At 41.3% G+C, this 17,500-nt stretch overlaps 1 long non-coding RNA gene and 1 pseudogene across 1 annotated transcript in view; both read left to right on the forward strand.

Annotated features, from left to right (window-relative positions):
* LOC131707008 (uncharacterized) overlaps nucleotides 1–8,720 on the forward strand; it is an 8,778-nt gene extending 58 nt beyond the window's left edge. The window contains exons 1-3 of the long non-coding RNA XR_009310917.1: nucleotide 1; nucleotides 511–630; nucleotides 8,569–8,720. The exon at nucleotide 1 is cut by the window's left edge and continues 58 nt beyond it. This is a non-coding gene — a long non-coding RNA (uncharacterized LOC131707008). The remainder of the gene's footprint in view (nucleotides 2–510; nucleotides 631–8,568) is intronic.
* Nucleotides 8,721–8,879: 159 nt separating this feature from the next.
* The window catches only part of LOC131706918 (zinc finger protein 420-like), a 22,770-nt pseudogene continuing 14,149 nt past the window's right edge, over nucleotides 8,880–17,500 (forward strand).

Below are 17,500 nucleotides of genomic sequence, written 5' to 3' on the forward strand. Positions count from 1 at the left end.
GGTAACAGATAATAATAATAATACTGCTAGATAGATTCACATTCTTTAGATATTTATAAATATTAATACTTGCTTACTGGGATCTGAATAAATGTTAGAATTCTGTTTTAAAATGTGTTTTAAAAGCCATATAAATTGCCTTGGCAGTCTGCAGTCTGCAAAATAAATATAAAAAATGTGTTAAATTTCCTAGGACTCTTCTATTAAAATCTGCAGCAATTTATTTCTCTATTAATGAACCGTATTCATTTTTTTTTTTTTTTTTGGAAAACCGCACTTTGTATTCATCATTAGAAATAGCCTATACTAGGCGTTCGTGTCTTTACGCTACCGAATCGTGGGGGGAACGTTGAAATTGTATCTACGCTTCTGTCTGTTGCCTTGCAGGGACTGTACTTTCCTCCCTAGGTAATATGGCCGGCGGTTTGCAGGCTGCCTCTCGGAGTGATTGTACAGGCTCGTCCTATCTATTCCTATCCTATCTATAATGTTTTCATGTCTCTGTTTCAGACACAGCGTCGTTTCAAAGAGAATAAGAACAACAGTCAGAAGTTAAAAACCTGACCGAGCCCCGCAGAGTTGTTCTTCACTTATTTAAATGGTGTTGGGCACTCGTTGACGATTCAGAAAGTAAGTTCCATGTTGTTTTTAATTCATGTTTCGTTGTTTGCGACGCAGTGGTGTTGCAGATCCTGAATGAACAAGCCATGGCGAGCCTCCTCAGCAAGACCGATTCAATTAACATTCAACTCAGACCTGTGACAGAAAATCTAACCGGACAGGAAGCCACTGCCTGCTGCTATATTATTACTGTTAGTCACAGGTTTTTCAGCCGGTCAGTGTTTCTGTGCAGCGCAGGTATGTGATGTTCTCGTCATGGGTAGCTAGTAATGTCAGCGCGTTGTTGATGTGGTTTAACCTGCTGAACTCGGATGCGCGCAACCTCTCGATGCTCTCCTAGTGTCTGGGATAAATCCCGACTGAACTGAACAGATACTGTACGAAACTACACGTAATTGTAGATTCATATTGAATATAAACTACATGAAAACGCATTGCGTGTTGAGAGATAAGCATGTCTGTCTGTGTTAATGACTTTATAAAACATAATGTTCTTGATTACTCTATTTTATTATTTATTTATTTATTTTAACTGCAGATGCCTTAAACTAAATGATATAGACGCGGTTGTTTTAAACTAAATGATATAGACGCGGTTGTTTCTGTTATTTTGACAAAAAAGTATTTAGAGTGTATCGCGCTGCAGGAAGTGGCTGAAAACCGGTGTAGGTGCAGAACGTGGTACATCATCAGAATGTGGTACTGGTACCAAAACTTGACGCGGGTGACATCAAAAAATGGTACGCTGTCAATGTTGTGATTGACTGCTGCACAAATCAGTAGGAACAAGACAAACTGTAGTTCACACACAGAATCCTACATGTTTACAATGTTAGATAACACAAGCTGTTGCTCATCAGTTGGTCACATACATTTGTTGAGCTGTGAAAAATAATTTAAAAATAAGTCCAAACTCTTTTCAGATGGCCGTTCACTTGTTTTCTGAGGTAAATCATCTGCACATGCCTGGGTAAGCGCAGTACATGGTGTACCATTGTTAGGAGGGATCACAGTACAAAGTATTGCATTATAAAATATCACATTACAGAATATCATAATACAGGTAAGAGCAGTTATGAACGTACAGTCAGATCAAATTCAAGTAAGAGCAGAATAAAGAATACAGTAAAGAGCGAGTTCCACTGAGAGCAGCTAAAACAGTAAATATCTGCTTACATGAGTAAAGTCCAGTAAGAACACGTAGTAAGAATGATACATGGATGAGAATGATTTCAAATAAGAGCAATTACAAACAAAAGTGAGTACGGTTACCTATAAGAGTAAAACCAGATACAAGACATGGGAAGTAGTTAGAGTTAGGAGCAGTAGTTGAATGCAGCGAGGTATGGAGCAGTTCAGTGCAAGTACAAGCTGATGCAAGTACTGGTACAACTGGGTGCCATCTAGTCCAGTGTAGTGGAGAGTTGTGAGGTTTACAGATGCTGTCTGAACACGTGTGTGTTGAGGAGGTGCTGGAAGGTGGTCAGGGACTGAGCAGTCCTGATATCCGTGGGTAGGCCATTCCTCTACAGGGAGGCAAGGATGGAGATGTAGGGGGCTCTGGAGGTGGGGGAGTGGACCAGGGGAGTACAGCTAGTCTGCCAGAGGTGGAGGAGCGGAGGGGGCGATCACGGGGTGTAGGGAGAAATGATAGTTTGGAGATAGGAGGGAGCAGAAAGCTACAAGAGTTTTGAATTGGATGCGAGCAGCGATAGGGAGCCAGTGCAGAGAACAGAGCAGCGGTGTAGCGTGGGAGAAACGAGGAAGGGAAAAGACAAGGCGAGCAGCAGAGTTTTGGATGAGCTGGAGCGGACGGGTAGCAGAGGCAGGGAGGCCAGCCAGGAAAGAGTTGCAGTAGTCAAGGCGGGACAGTACCAGGGCATGGAGCTGTGTGGAGTAGCCGTTGAGGAAGGGGCGAATTCTGTATATGTAGAAGAAGCGACAGGAGGGTGCCAGAGTAGAGTTGTGTGATAATACCTGTATATGGTATATTGCGATATTCATCAGGCAATACTGTAACCGGTATTTGAACACCACTGGTATATTTGGTTAGACTGAGGAAAATGTCAGCTATTATCTCAAGAGATAAATACTTCCCTCGTAATTTGAGCTGTGCTACACAAAAAAAAATATAGCAGAAGCACACAGATTTTGAGCTGCTTAAATTCTGCAAAGCAAAGTCACGTGTGGAAAAATCTAAAAAGGATGGCTGTACAGCAAATCTGCTGGTACCAGCAACCTGACACACAGTGGTGTAGTCCTACATCTTAAAGTACCGGAACGACAATTACAATATTGATGCTTCTAAAACAAATGATACGAATCCACGTTTTATTTGTACATTGAACTTGAGGTAACATTTAATAGGTAATACATGTTTTGAAAGCATCTAGCAGGTAAATGTTGTCTTTGGTGGTTTGGTTATTTTTTTTTATCATGGTTTTTTCTTTTGCTTTCGATTTTATGAGGTCATGTCCAGTGCAAAACTTCAATCACCCGGATGCCCTGTATAGTATATCACATCCTCCCTGTCTTCAATCACAGTGATGCCCTGTATAGTATATCACATCCTCCCTGTCTTCAATCACAGTGATGCTCTGTATAGTATATCACATCCTCCCTGTCTTCAATCACAGTGATGCCCTGTATAGTATATCACATCCTCCCTGTCTTCAATCACAGTGATGCCCTGTATAGTATATCACATCCTCCCTGTCTTCAATCACAGTGATGCTCTGTATAGTATATCACATCCTCCCTGTCTTCAATCACAGTGATGCCCTGTATAGTATATCACATCCTCCCTGTCTTCAATCACAGTGATGCCCTGTATAGTATATCACATCCTCCCTGTCTTCAATCACAGCGATGCCCTGTATAGTATATCACATCCTCCCTGTCTTCAATCACAGTGATGCCCTGTATAGTACATCACATCCTCCCTGTCTATAATCACAGTGATGCCCTGTATATTGTATCACATCCTCCCCCTGTCTTCAATCACAGCGATGCCCTGTATAGTAGATCACATCCTCCCTGTCTTCAATCACAGTGATGCCCTGTATAGTATATCACATCCTCCCTGTCTTCAATCACAGTGATGCCCTGTATAGTAGATCACATCCTCCCTGTCTTCAATCACAGTGATGCCCTGTATAGTATATCACATCCTCCCTGTCTTCAATCACAGTGATGCCCTGTATAGTAGATCACATCCTCCCTGTCTTCAATCACAGTGATGCCCTGTATAGTAGATCACATCCCCCCTGTCTTCAATCACAGTGATGCCCTGTATAGTACATCACATCCTCCCTGTCTTCAATCACAGTGATGCCCTGTATAGTATAGCACATCCCCCTGTCTTCAATCACAGTGATGCCCTGTATAGTACATCACATCCTCCCTGTCTTCAATCACAGTGATGCCCTGTATAGTATAGCACATCCTCCCTGTCTTCAATCACAGTGATGCCCTGTATAGTAGATCACATCCTCCCTGTCTTCAATCACAGTGATGCCCTGTATAGTAGATCACATCCCCCCTGTCTTCAATCACAGTGATGCCCTGTATAGTACATCACATCCTCCCTGTCTTCAATCACAGTGATGCCCTGTATAGTATAGCACATCCCCCTGTCTTCAATCACAGTGATGCCCTGTATAGTAGATCACATCCCCCCTGTCTTCAATCACAGTGATGCCCTGTATAGTACATCACGTCCTCCCAGTCTTCTGTCACAGCAATGCCCTGTGATTCCCCCCCTGCGCCCACCCCCCCTCATTGGTTAAAAAAAAAAAAAACTGATACAGTACTCCCCCTGTGCCAGGCAGAAATAAATGCAAGAACCAAACAAAACCAATGGGAACACAATCCTAAGGGAAGGTTTTATTAGGATATACAGCCAAAGGTTAGTTTGGGGAGTTAAACATTTAGAGGGGAATTGAACTGGGTGGAAGAATCTATAATGAAGTGTAGGAAAATAAATCTGACAAATGTGCGATCACACACCTTCAACACACCTCCTGGGAAGGGGGGTGGGGGGGGATCGCCCAAATCTATCACATTCTACAGTGCGTCACATTTAAGCATTTTACTGACTATCTTAACCTAATCTGTTAGAAACTGTTTCAAACTAGTCCTTTGTTTGTGGTGTTCTGTTTTCACACTGTGTCTCCACTCCTCCACACATCTTGATTACACACCTGCTAACTTTGGCACTCTGCCCAGACGCCAAGATACGAGAGACTGCAGATGTCTTCCTTAGCTAGTTGCATGTGATTTAAGCTGTATCAAAATATGAAAATAAAACTTTAACATAGAAGCAAAGAAACTTATAATCAAATACATAATTAATACTTTATGCTTAATGTCATCTCCTACTATATATATATAAATTAGTGCATTGGTCCCCAAAAATAGGTATTTTTTTTAAATGTATTAACTTGCATCAAGATCAGCTGCACCGTATTTTAGTTTTGTTTTGAGGCTGCTGATTCTTTTCGAGAAAGATGCTGCTGCAGATTTCAACATTCCCACAAGCACTTTGAAAACCATTCTGAAATAACGGGATACAATAATACAGGCCTGTGAACAGCAAACTGGATGCAAGTCGTCAGCGTTTCTGATTCGCTCAATACCTGATGCCGAGGACGCCTTGCTTCTGTGCTTTAAAAATGCCTGTGATCAGAATGTGCCTGAATCTGGAATCACTATGAGACACACCCTGAGGAATGAGCACAGCAGCTGGGACATGCACATTTCAACTGCAGTTCATTTGCCATGTATACTTTTTAAAAGTTCACTTACAGCTGTATTTTCAATAGAATGCACAGTATTTACATTGATATGCTTTTCATTGTACTGTAATTGAGATTTGATTTCAGTCTTCCTGTAACTTCAGTAAAAACCCACAGTATGCATTTGGCCTAATCTCCTGATAAAAAAAGAATTACTGATGAGACCCATTATTTTGCTGGTCCCTTGACATTCATATTAATATTCATATTAATAAGTATTTCGTACTCAAACCTAATGCCAGACAATATTATTCTACATATGCGCTACATAAATGACCACAGGTTAAGGTGAACATATGGCTTCATGGTCACCGGGACAAATTGCTAAGATGAATATTGTTGCTTAATTACTGTGGGAATCAAACAAGTAATACATATCAGCTGTTCACTATTCCTCCCTCTGTACATATCAGCTGTTCACTATTCCTCCCTCTGTACATATCAGCTGTTCACTATTCCTCCCTCTGTACATATCAGCTGTTCACTATTCCTCCCTCTGTACATATCAGCTGTTCACTATTCCTCCCTCTGTACATATCAGCTGTTCACTATTCCTCCCTCTGTACATATCAGCTGTTCACTATTCCTCCCTCTGTACATATCAGCTGTTCACTGTTCCTCCCTCTGTACATATCAGCTGTTCACTATTTCTCCCTCTGTACATATCAGCTGTTCACTATTACTCCCTCTGTACATATCAGCTGTTCACTATTCCTCCCTCTGTATATATCAGCTGTTCACTGTTCCTCCCTCTGTACATATCAGCTGTTCACTATTCCTCCCTCTGTACATATCAGCTGTTCACTATTCCTCCCTCTGTACATATCAGCTGTTCACTGTTCCTCCCTCTGTACATATCAGCTGTTCACTATTTCTCCCTCTGTACATATCAGCTGTTCACTATTACTCCCTCTGTACATATCAGCTGTTCACTATTCCTCCCTCTGTACATATCAGCTGTTCACTATTCCTCCCTCTGTACATATCAGCTGTTCACTATTCCTCCCTCTGTACATATCAGCTGTTCACTATTCCTCCCTCTGTACATATCAGCTGTTCACTATTCCTCTCTCTGTACATATCAGCTGTTCACTATTCCTCCCTCTGTACATATCAGCTGTTCACTATTCCTCCCTCTGTACATATCAGCTGTTCACTGTTCCTCCCTCTGTACATATCAGCTGTTCACTATTACTCCCTCTGTACATATCAGCTGTTCACTATTCCTCCCTCTGTACATATCAGCTGTTCACTATTCCTCCCTCTGTACATATCAGCTGTTCACTATTCCTCCCACCGATCAGAGGGAGTGAACAACTGGAATCAATCATTTAAATTAATTAAAATAAAAATATATTTCATAAGCATTTTATTCCTTATTATTATTATTATTATTATTATTATTATTATTATTATTATTATTATTATTATTATTATTGCTGTGTAGTGTAATTAAGGTGTAATGCTTAATTTCCACATTAATCTCTTAGTTTAAGGGTATCTTTAAAATCCTGTCCTGTCTCAGTGTCCCAATGACCATGGAGTAATATAGTCTCCCTGCCAGTCCTATTTCTAAATGCTAATGTAACACACAATTAAATAATAGGTTAAGTACTGAGTGACATTTGCTTTCAGGTAAAGTTAATTGTATCTTATGCAAGTCTTACTAGATAAATGTCAATCTATTCTAATTGAACTAATGTACACAAGCTTTACTACATTAAATCATTACACACAAAGCCTGGCCAGCCTGTTTAAGATGTAACTCGAAAGCCCTGCAAATAGCAGATCCAATGAACAAACAAATACAACTTGTCTTAAATATTCCTGGATGTTCGATCAAAAATCCCAGAAAAAACCCATTCATCTAGTATAGGGAGGAGTTGCAATGCTAAATCCATTAACAAAGGTCCATATTTTCACCTGCTCCAAAAATATTTTTAACATTTCAGTCTGCCCAGTACAAAATCCAAATAAATAACAATTGCATCCAAGATGGTGAAAAAAAACACCATTTAGAAATGAAACAAAAACTATCTTGTAGTATGTGGTTCAGCGGATTAAAAAAAAAAAAGACTTTAACATTGCAGTCTCGTCCAAAAGACAATGTGCAAGAAAAAGTTGAAAGTTCCCCAGACCACGCCTCCAGCAGGAAGAACTGGAGCGCTGGCCGCCCGCCCATGAAACCTGCCCGCTGTCAATCATTCTGCTGCAGACTCGAGGAGCCCTTCCTCTTTATAACTGAAGTGGTCTACACATTAAGAGTGTGAACCCAGTAAGGTGGTACACGTGAATACAAATATATTGAACTTCCATTCATGAAGAGATGTTATTTAAATGGGAGTCCTGGAGTAATACATGAGTGCTCGAGTTATTATAATTATTTAGAGTCCTCTTACCCCGGGGTTCCCAGCTCTGGTCCTGGTCACCCCCTGTGCCTGCTGGTTTTCATTCCAGCTTAACCACACCCTTCATTGAACTGATCATTTGCTTAATTAGACCTGTTTAATTGTTGCAGAGTTCAAGTTACTTATAAAATGGTAGAGGTAACTTGAAATATTTAACTGTTAACAGCTGAAAACAATTAAAAAGGTCTAATTAAGTAAATTAATGCTCTAACCCACCCCTAGTATATATAATATATAAAAAAGTAACTATAACAAAACTGAAACAAATATACCAGAACAGTGTGCAAAAAATAATTCTACCATGACTGAAGCCGCTCGTCAGTTTGACTGACAGCAATAGGTCTGTGACTGGCCTCTAGACCCCGCCCTTTAAAGGCACAGCCAATCGAATGAGTGCGTGATTGGACAGTTCCAGGCTTGTTAACAAAGCAAGTCTGTGATGGAGGGAGGATTTGTTTATTTCCTTTTCATGCATGATTCTGATTGGCTGCCTCGTGTGTTCGTCGACATGAAAGCACAATGCAAAGTCTAGTCTAGATCTGCCAGTCTGGTCTTATGGAAGCCTTCTCTCTCCTATCTGTTCAGTACAAATGCTTTAATTCACAGAAACACTGTATATAGAATGGTGCTCACCTGGTGTTCTCTCTGCCTCGCTTCTCCCACGCTACTCCACTGCTCCGCTCACTCCACTGGCTCCCAATCACCGCTCGCATCCAGTTCAAGACTCTTATACTCGCCTACAGATGCCTTGACCAGTCTGCACCCAGCTACCTCCAGACCCTCATCTCTCCCTACACCCCCACTCGACCTCTCCGCTCCGCCTACACTAGAAGACTGGCTCTACCTCCTCTACGCTCCCCTGCCTCCAGAGCCCGCTCCTTCTCCACCCTCGCCCTGCAGTGGTGGAATAACCTTCCTACAGATGCCAGGACTGCCCAGTCGCTGACCAACTTCCGGCGCCTCCTCAAGACTCCCCTCTTCAGACAGCACCTGTAGAAACTCCTTTTCCCTCTGGACACTATCACTTCCTTAATGCGCTTTACTTGCTCTTATCTGTTCCCTATTTTACTGCATTTAATCCTGTACTTTAGAGTACTGTAATCTGCCACTAGTGTTAATCAATCTGTGATTAACACAACTGTGATTCTTGAAATGTATTTTTGTTTACGACTGTTCCTTCAATAGTAAAGCCACTCCTGCTGTAATGCCAGATTGTGTCTGTCCCTTGAATGCTCTTCATAACACTGTATTTAAATAAATCAATGATTTTCTTTTTTCGGCAGCTACTAAACAGAATCCCGTGTGCTGCCATGGACAGTGTGAAGATGGAATCTGTCCAGATTAAAGAGGAGTTCCCTGAACTTGAACTGGTCCCCATTAGAGTGGAGTTCTCTGGGCTGGCTTCCCTCCCCATTAAACAGGAGCTCTGTGAGATGCAATGTGACAGCAGTCAGCCAGAGGTCTCTGACATTAAAGCTGAGCACAATGAATTGGAGATCCCCCAGACAGAAGAACCCCTTCCTGTTAAACAAGAAGAGGTGCTGGAAACTGTCCGTATTAAACGGGAGCCCCCTGAAGTAGAGTTTGAGTACATGGAACCAATGAAGGAAGAATCTGAGGACTTCAAACCAAACATCCCTGAGCTGGAGCCTGTGCGCCTGCGGGAGTGTAGCGTGGTGCTGGAGAGAATCTGCGTGAGAGAACAAGGCGCTGGAGAGGAAGACTCTCCCAACAGCACGCAAGGAGGTGGAAAGGAAGACGGGCGCTCCCATTCAGAATGCAGTCTAGCAGGTGAGTGACTCCCAGTAGCTGTGACATTGTCATTCTAGATTGCGTGAAATCCACAGTGTGGTTGAGAGGGAGGGAGCATATTGGTTGGAGTACTTTTAAAACCTGTCCAATCAGAATACTGATCTAAAAATGACTAATCCATTTGAACACTTTAAAAGTAAATGGTATTTACTCTGGTCCCTCCGCAGTCAGATACGCGACGGATTACTCGATTTGTATTTGATTTACCCCAAGATTTGGAAAAACTCCTAAAATACCATAAGAGAGATATAATTGTAATCTAATGCTGATATATTTGTAATTTGGGTTTGTCAGGGGCAATAGACCTGAAACATTACAGGAGAACTTCACAGTCAGATTTTGATCCCAGGGCTCGGTTTCCCCAGCATCAGTCTTTACTGACTTTGCTTTCACACAGAAAGGCTTTAAGTTTAACTTTGCATTTTTAAACTGGTGTAACCCAGAGCAAACCCCACAGCTAAAATGCACACACTTTAATCCAGGGGTTCCAAACAGCACCACCTTCAGGCCGCGGGTGCAATGACATTCTATGTGTTTTTTTCTATTAATAACGATAAGCAGGCGTCGGCAGCAGCTGTAATTATAGAAAAATAAAGTGTAGCAAGGGAGTATCGGCGGACTGTCAATCAAAGCAGAAATTCACAAATCAGAGCTAACAGATTGCCTTCCTGTAGGCGGGATGTAGAGCGAGAGCTCTGACAATAGGGCGGTGTTGAGGTCATGTGATCGCTCTGCTGGCAGATGTAAAAAGTGTGTTCAGTATTCATAACATTACAATATGTCGAATCCGCCACCAAAGAATACGTTTTGCAAAGTATAAAGAACAGAAAAGGCAGCTGCAGGAGTTTGAATGCATTTGTACCGCGGGCTCAGCTTTGAGGAGCTGGAATGGGTTTTTTTCTTTTGTAGAAACGTTCCCATACTAACTTTTATAATAATATTCATTTACAATTGATGCCAATGATGAATACGTTTTTGTCACTAAGTAGCTATTAACATTTAAAATATTGCGTGCTTTGATGTATGTTTCAATATTAACTAAATCAAGTTATGAATCAAACTGATAAGTCTTGTTGCATGCCGGTAATTGATTTATTAAAATGTTTGGTTATACTGCTATTTTATACAGACGTCTTAAAATAACGCTAGAATATTTTTTGTAGAAACATTATAATAATAATTATACAATGGTACCTAATTTAAAAGGTTGATAAAAACGTCTGTTTAATCTTTGCAATTTATTGTATTCATTAAAATTAGTGTTTGAAGTTTTAACTATGTGATTTCCATCTTTCACATTATTTATTCAAATGAGTAAAGGACAGTTTAGATTAGCTTTATTTATAATGTTACAGGTTTAAACATAGAAAATGTTTTTAATTTGACATTTTCCCCTGCTTTAATCCACTCCTCCACCCAGCCACATGCCCGAAGCCTACCGGCAGTCCCTCTTACTTTCTTTCCTATTCATATTTTCCAGGTTCCAGTCCAGCAGCAGGCAGTGGAAAATATCCTGACTGTGGGAAAGGTTTCACCCAGTTAGGACACCTGAAAACACACCAGCGAATTCACACAGGAGAGAAACTGTATCGCTGCTCTGACTGTGGGAAGAGCTTCAGTCGGTTCCGAAACCTGAAAACACACCAACGAATTCACACAGGAGAGAAACCGTATCACTGCTCTGACTGTGGGAAGAGTTTCAGAGTTTCAGAACAACTGAAAACACACCAGCGAATTCACACTGGAGAGAAACTGTATCGCTGCTCTGACTGTGGGAAGAGTTTCAGTCGGTTACGAAACCTGAAAACACACCAACGAATTCACACAGGAGTGAAACCGTATCACTGCTCTGACTGTGGGAAGAGTTTCAGTCAGTCCGGACACCTTGTTTCACACCAGCGAATTCACACAGGAGAGAAACCATATTGCTGCTCTGACTGTGGGAAGAGTTTCAGGGAAAGAGGAACCCTGAGAAATCACGAGCGAATTCACACAGGAGAGAAACCGTATCGCTGCTCTGACTGTGGGAAGAGTTTCAGTCAATCAGGAGCCCTGAAAGCACACCAGCAAATTCACACAGGAGAGAAACCGTATTGCTGCTCTGACTGTGGGAAGAGTTTCAGAGTTTCAGAACAACTGAAAACACACCAGCGAATTCATAAAGGAGAGAAACCATATTGCTGCTCTGACTGTGGGAAGAGTTTCAGTCTGTTAGGAAACCTGAAAACACACCATAAAATTCACACAGGAGAGAGACCGTATAGCTGCTCTGACTGTGGGAAGAGTTTCAGGCATGCAGACTCCCTGAATAAACACCAGCGAATTCATACAGGAGAGAAACCGTATTGCTGCTCTGACTGTGGGAAGAGTTTCAGAGAAAGAGGAACCCTGACAATACATGTGCGAATTCACACAGGAGAGAAACCGTATTGTTGCTCCGACTGTGGGAAGAGTTTCAGAAATTCAGGAAAACTGAAAACACACCAGCGAATTCATACAGGAGAGAAACCGTATTGCTGCTCTGACTGTGGGAAGAGTTTTAGTCAGTTAAGTAACCTCAAACAACACACCGGCAAACTCACACAGGAGAGAAATTGTACCAGTGCTCTGACTGTGGGAACAGTTTCAACAAGTTAGGACATCTTCAAACACACCAGTGAATTCACACCGGAGACAAACCCTAAGGACCATGTTCATTCAGAAAGAAACATTACCTTACATCAGCGCTCCAGATAAGGTTTTGGGTCTAGGAGTAACTTACCCTCTAATTTTAACACTGAGTAAAATGTATTTTCAGTGGGTAAATTGCTACATTACCTTGAAGTCCTGAGTAATGATAAATACTGTACAATCTTTGATGCTAATGGGCAGGCATTAAAAAAGCCTTCCGTTTTAACTGCAGTGTTTCTTTGAACTACGGCACAACCACAGCTCTACAAGGTTCTGTATCGGCTCAGCACATTTATTTTCCAGGTATCACACTGACTCTGCAAATCAATTACATTATATTTTAACATGAACCTCTTTTGCGATACGGACGTACCTGGCACGTCATGATTAAAAACATGGTTAAAAATGTTTTTTAAAAAAAAATAAAAATCTGGATTGCTGTTTTTTCCCTCGGGGTCGCTCATCGAGGAGTTATTACACAACATATTAATGTCATTATATTACACAGATGAAATATATTTGATGTGACGCAGTTGTTAAATGTAATTTACAGCCTGTTTGAATGCAAGCAGTGGCCATCTTTGGCTTGTACTGGAAACATCCAGAATGAATTTAAAACAATCTGTGTGTAACTTTTGTTTTCTTTTCAATGAGGATTGATAATAAAAAAAGTTTACCTTTTGATTAGTAGCTGTTTTATCGAGCTGTGCTTCATGAAATCAGCTTTGAAGTAACATACAACTATTCTTCTATGTCTTGTTTTGTTCATGTGACAGAGAGGAAGACACTTCCTGCTCCTGACTGTCATCGTCTGACACCATTGTAATGCACCGAGCGTGTGGGAGCTACTGTATCATCGTGTGACACCATTGTAATGTACAGAGTGTGTGGGAGCTACTGTATCATCGTGTGACACCATTGTAATGTACAGAGTGTGTGGGAGCTACTGTATCATCGTGTGACACCATTGTAATGCACCGAGCGTGTGGAGCTACTGTATCATCGTGTGACACCATTGTAATGCACCGAGCGTGTGGGAGCTACTGTATCATCGTGTGACACCATTGTAATGTACAGAGTGTGTGGGAGCTACTGTATCATCGTGTGACACCATTGTAATGTACAGAGTGTGTGGGAGCTACTGTATCATCGTGTGACACCATTGTAATGTACAGAGCGTGTGGGAGCTACTGTATCATCGTGTGACACCATTGTAATGCACCGAGCGTGTGGGAGCTACTGTATCATCGTGTGACACCATTGTAATGTACAGTGTGTGGGAGCTACTGTATCATCGTGTGACACCATTGTAATGTACAGAGCGTGTGGGAGCTACTGTATCATCGTGTGACACCATTGTAATGTACAGAGAGTGTGGGAGCTACTGTAGTGCCAACTTTAAAAAAAGTGTCGTAAACTCAGCGATCATAGGGTAAAAATAAACATTAGGAACCGTGTGTTTTTTGTATATAGCTACTGTGAGTGAAACCTTGTATCTCAGACTTGTTGTGTCTGGTTGAGTTGGTTGGAGAGGAACTGTTAGGCTAGTGAGTTTGAGCATACAATTGACATATTTTACATATTTTTCGAATACTGTATCTTATTTTTGTAATCCCTGTAGTTATACTTCTTACTTTAATAAATTTATATTGGATCTAATTTCTTTTTTCTACTGTCCCCCAAAAAACTATTATTCATTATTTGTATATTTCATCTGATTTTTTTTCTCTTCATTTGATTTCTTTTCTTTCTATTCTTTTTTTAAATAACATAAGAAATTCTAGAACAAGAAAAGACCATTCGGCCCACCTCTGCTCCGTTAACACTCAGGAGAGGAAAAACAAAAAACTCCTGTGTGAAAAATAATTCTCAGCAGTTACTTTGGTAAACCCCTTGACAATTTTAAATACCTCTTAAGTCCCCTCTGGCTCTCCTCCTTCCTGGGCTCTACAGATTCAGCTCTTTCAGTCTCTCTTCATATGACATGCCCTTCAGTCCTAGAATTAATCGTGTTGCTCTCTGTACTCTCTCCAATGCCTCAATGTCTTTCTTATGATAAGGGGTCCAGAACTGGACACACTATCCTAGGTGTGGTCGTACCAGTGCATTGTATAATTAATATAACTTCTCTTGATTTGAATTCAACTGTCTTGAATATATAACTTAACATTCTATTTGCCTTTTTTCATAGCTTCTCTGCACTGTCTAGTTGGCTTAAGTGATTCATCCCCAAGTCCTTTTCATACAGCCTCCTCTATTTCATTACTATTCATGCTGTTTTTGCGCCCTATGTGCAAGACTTTGTATTTATTCACATGTGTCAGCCCAAGCTTGAATCTTGTCTAAAGCTGTGTGGCAAAGTGGTTTGCAGTGTGCAGGTGTAGAGATGATGCAGTGCTTAAAACAAGAACAGACAACAAAGTACTGGTGAAATGATGGTTTATTTATAATCCAAAGTCTGATGAAAACAGTAAAGAATAATGAGAACTGGCAGTACACAATGATGTGTCTTGCCCAGTTAAATCCAGGGGTTCAGTCCCGAAACAGTAAACACGGTATGTAAACACACACAGTGAACACAAACACGGTCACAAGGGTGCTGTAGTGCTCGTGGTGCAAATGCAATATTTCTTCCTGAGCAACATCCGAAGAATCCGACCCTTCCTCACCAACTATGCTACCCAGCTCCTGGTCCAGGCGCTGGTACGCCTAGACTACTGCAACTCCCTCCTGGCTGGCCTCCCTGCGTCCGCCACCCGTCCGCTCCAGCTCATCCAGAACTCTGCTGCCCGCCTAGTGTTCTCTCTGCCTCGCTTCGCCCACGCTACTCCACTACTCCGCTCGCTCCACTGGCTCCCGATCACCGCTCGCATCCAGTTCAAGACTCTTGTACTAGCCTACAGATGCCTTGACCAGTCTGCACCCAGCTACCTCCAGACCCTCATCTCTCCCTACACCCTCACTCGACCTCTCCGCTCCGCCTGCACTAGAAGACTAGCTCTACCACCGCTACGCTCCCCTGCCTCCAAAGCCCGCTCCTTCTCCACCCTTGCTCTGCAGTAGTGGAATGACCTTCCTACAGATGTCAGGACTGCCCAGTCCCTGACCACATTCCGGCGCCTCCTTAAGACTCACCTCTTCAAACAACACCTGTAGAACTCCTCTGTTTGTATCCTGGGACACTATCACCCTTCATGTAAATGTGCTTTATTTTGCTCTTATCAGCCCCTATTTTACTGCATTTAATCCTGTACTTCAGAATACTGTAATCTGCCAAGTTTTTAACCTGTAGTACTTTGTATTTAATCACATCCTGATGTAACTATCACTATTTAATCATATCCTGATGTAACTATCACTATTACCTGCTGTATTATTGAATTGTGGTTTGTCAAACTTGTACTTTACTTGAACAAAAGTTATTGTATTTCTTGCTCTTATTGTATTACTTGTATTGTAACGCTTGAAATGTTTTTGCTTACGATTGTAAGTCGCCCTGGATAAGGGCGTCTGCTAAGAAATAAATAATAATAAATAATAATAATAATTTATCATGAACAAGTGCAGTGTTGTCCGTGTTTAGTGCTGGCCTGTGGCGACAGCTCCGGATCGTGATAGCCGTCTAATAACAAGAAACAAGATACAATTAGATACGACAAACAAAGAAAACACTCCTGATTTAGAACACGGCTCCCCTTGAAAACCAGGAAATTATTATTATTTATTTCTAAGCAGCCGCCCTTATCCAGGGCGACTTACAATTGTTACAAGATATCACATTATTTTTTACATACAATTACCCATTTATACAGTTGGGTTTTTACTGGAGCAATCTAGGTGAAGTACCTTGCTCAAGGGTACAGCAGCAGTGTCACCCACCTGGGATTGAACCCAAGACCCTCCGGTCAAGAGTCCAGTGCTCTCCTTCTGGGTTCGCATTAACCATAACAAAAGGAACAGATCACCTCGCTACGTCCCTGTGTCAGAGTGGTTAGCCGTGTGCAGGTGCAGGTGATTAGTAATCAGAGAGACAATGATAAATCCAGGTGCAATGGCGTTTTATTTTTAAACCCAAAGGCCTGATGGCAAACAGCAGTAAACAATAAACAATGAGAAGCGATACAGCGGCGTGTATTGTTTTATTTGTAATCCTCGGGTTGGCCCTGAAATAATAGTCCAGTTCTTTTAAACACCCACTGCTAACCATCCACAAAGTGAAACTGATGAGGTCACTTATGCTATAGATTCCAGCACAAGCGGTGGAGAAACAGGCCAGTCAGCAAGCCCTAAACAGTCTGTACCACTCAAAACTTCAAAGAGAAAGAGGAATGATCAGCTATCTCAGGCTGTTGGGTTACTACGGACTGCAATAGAGAACAACCCAACCAGAGACATGATACAATTGATTAGGGAAGAAAATCAAAGGTCTAGGGACCATGAAGCACAATAGTTTCAAATGCTTATACAACAAACACCACACACAGGATGGCCATCCCAAGGTCCACATCCCCAATGGCCCAACGTGACATTGGTTTCTCCAAATCAAAGAACAAATGAGTATGGTTAGTATGATCATCCTCAGTCAGTGTCCCCAGTATCAGCCCAGCAAGATGTGTCAATGAGACTGACGCCACAGTCAACTCCCTTGCTTGATTCACGTGGAACGTCATCTCCTGTTTCTCCACGAGTTTCAACCAATATCTGATTGTGATTCATACGAAACAAACATGACTTATAGACGACTGTGATTAGTTAACAGTAGAAGGACCGGAGATATACTCATGCCTAGAAGCCCTGCAGCAGTCTTTCTGACAGTTGTATTCAAAACACTGAATAACAAAAGGATAAACAAACAGTAAGATGTAATTATTTTTTTTATTGAGTATGTCACAAATATCTGAACAACTGAAGCACATATATATATATATATATATATATATATATATATACAGACGTGCTCAAATTTGTTGGTACCCTTACAGCTCATTGAAATAATGCTTCATTCCTCCTGAAAAGTTATGAAATTAAAAGCTATTTTATCATGTATACTTGCATGCCTTTGGTATGTCATAGAATAAAGCAAAGAAGCTGTGAAAAGAGATGAATTATTGCTCATTCTACAAAGATATTCTAAAATGGCCTGGACACATTTGTTGGTACCCCTTAGAAAAGATAATAAATAATTGGATTATA

Source organism: Acipenser ruthenus, chromosome 38, assembly GCF_902713425.1.
Source record: "Acipenser ruthenus chromosome 38, fAciRut3.2 maternal haplotype, whole genome shotgun sequence".
In the NCBI taxonomy this organism is placed as follows: Eukaryota; Metazoa; Chordata; class Actinopteri; order Acipenseriformes; family Acipenseridae; genus Acipenser; species Acipenser ruthenus.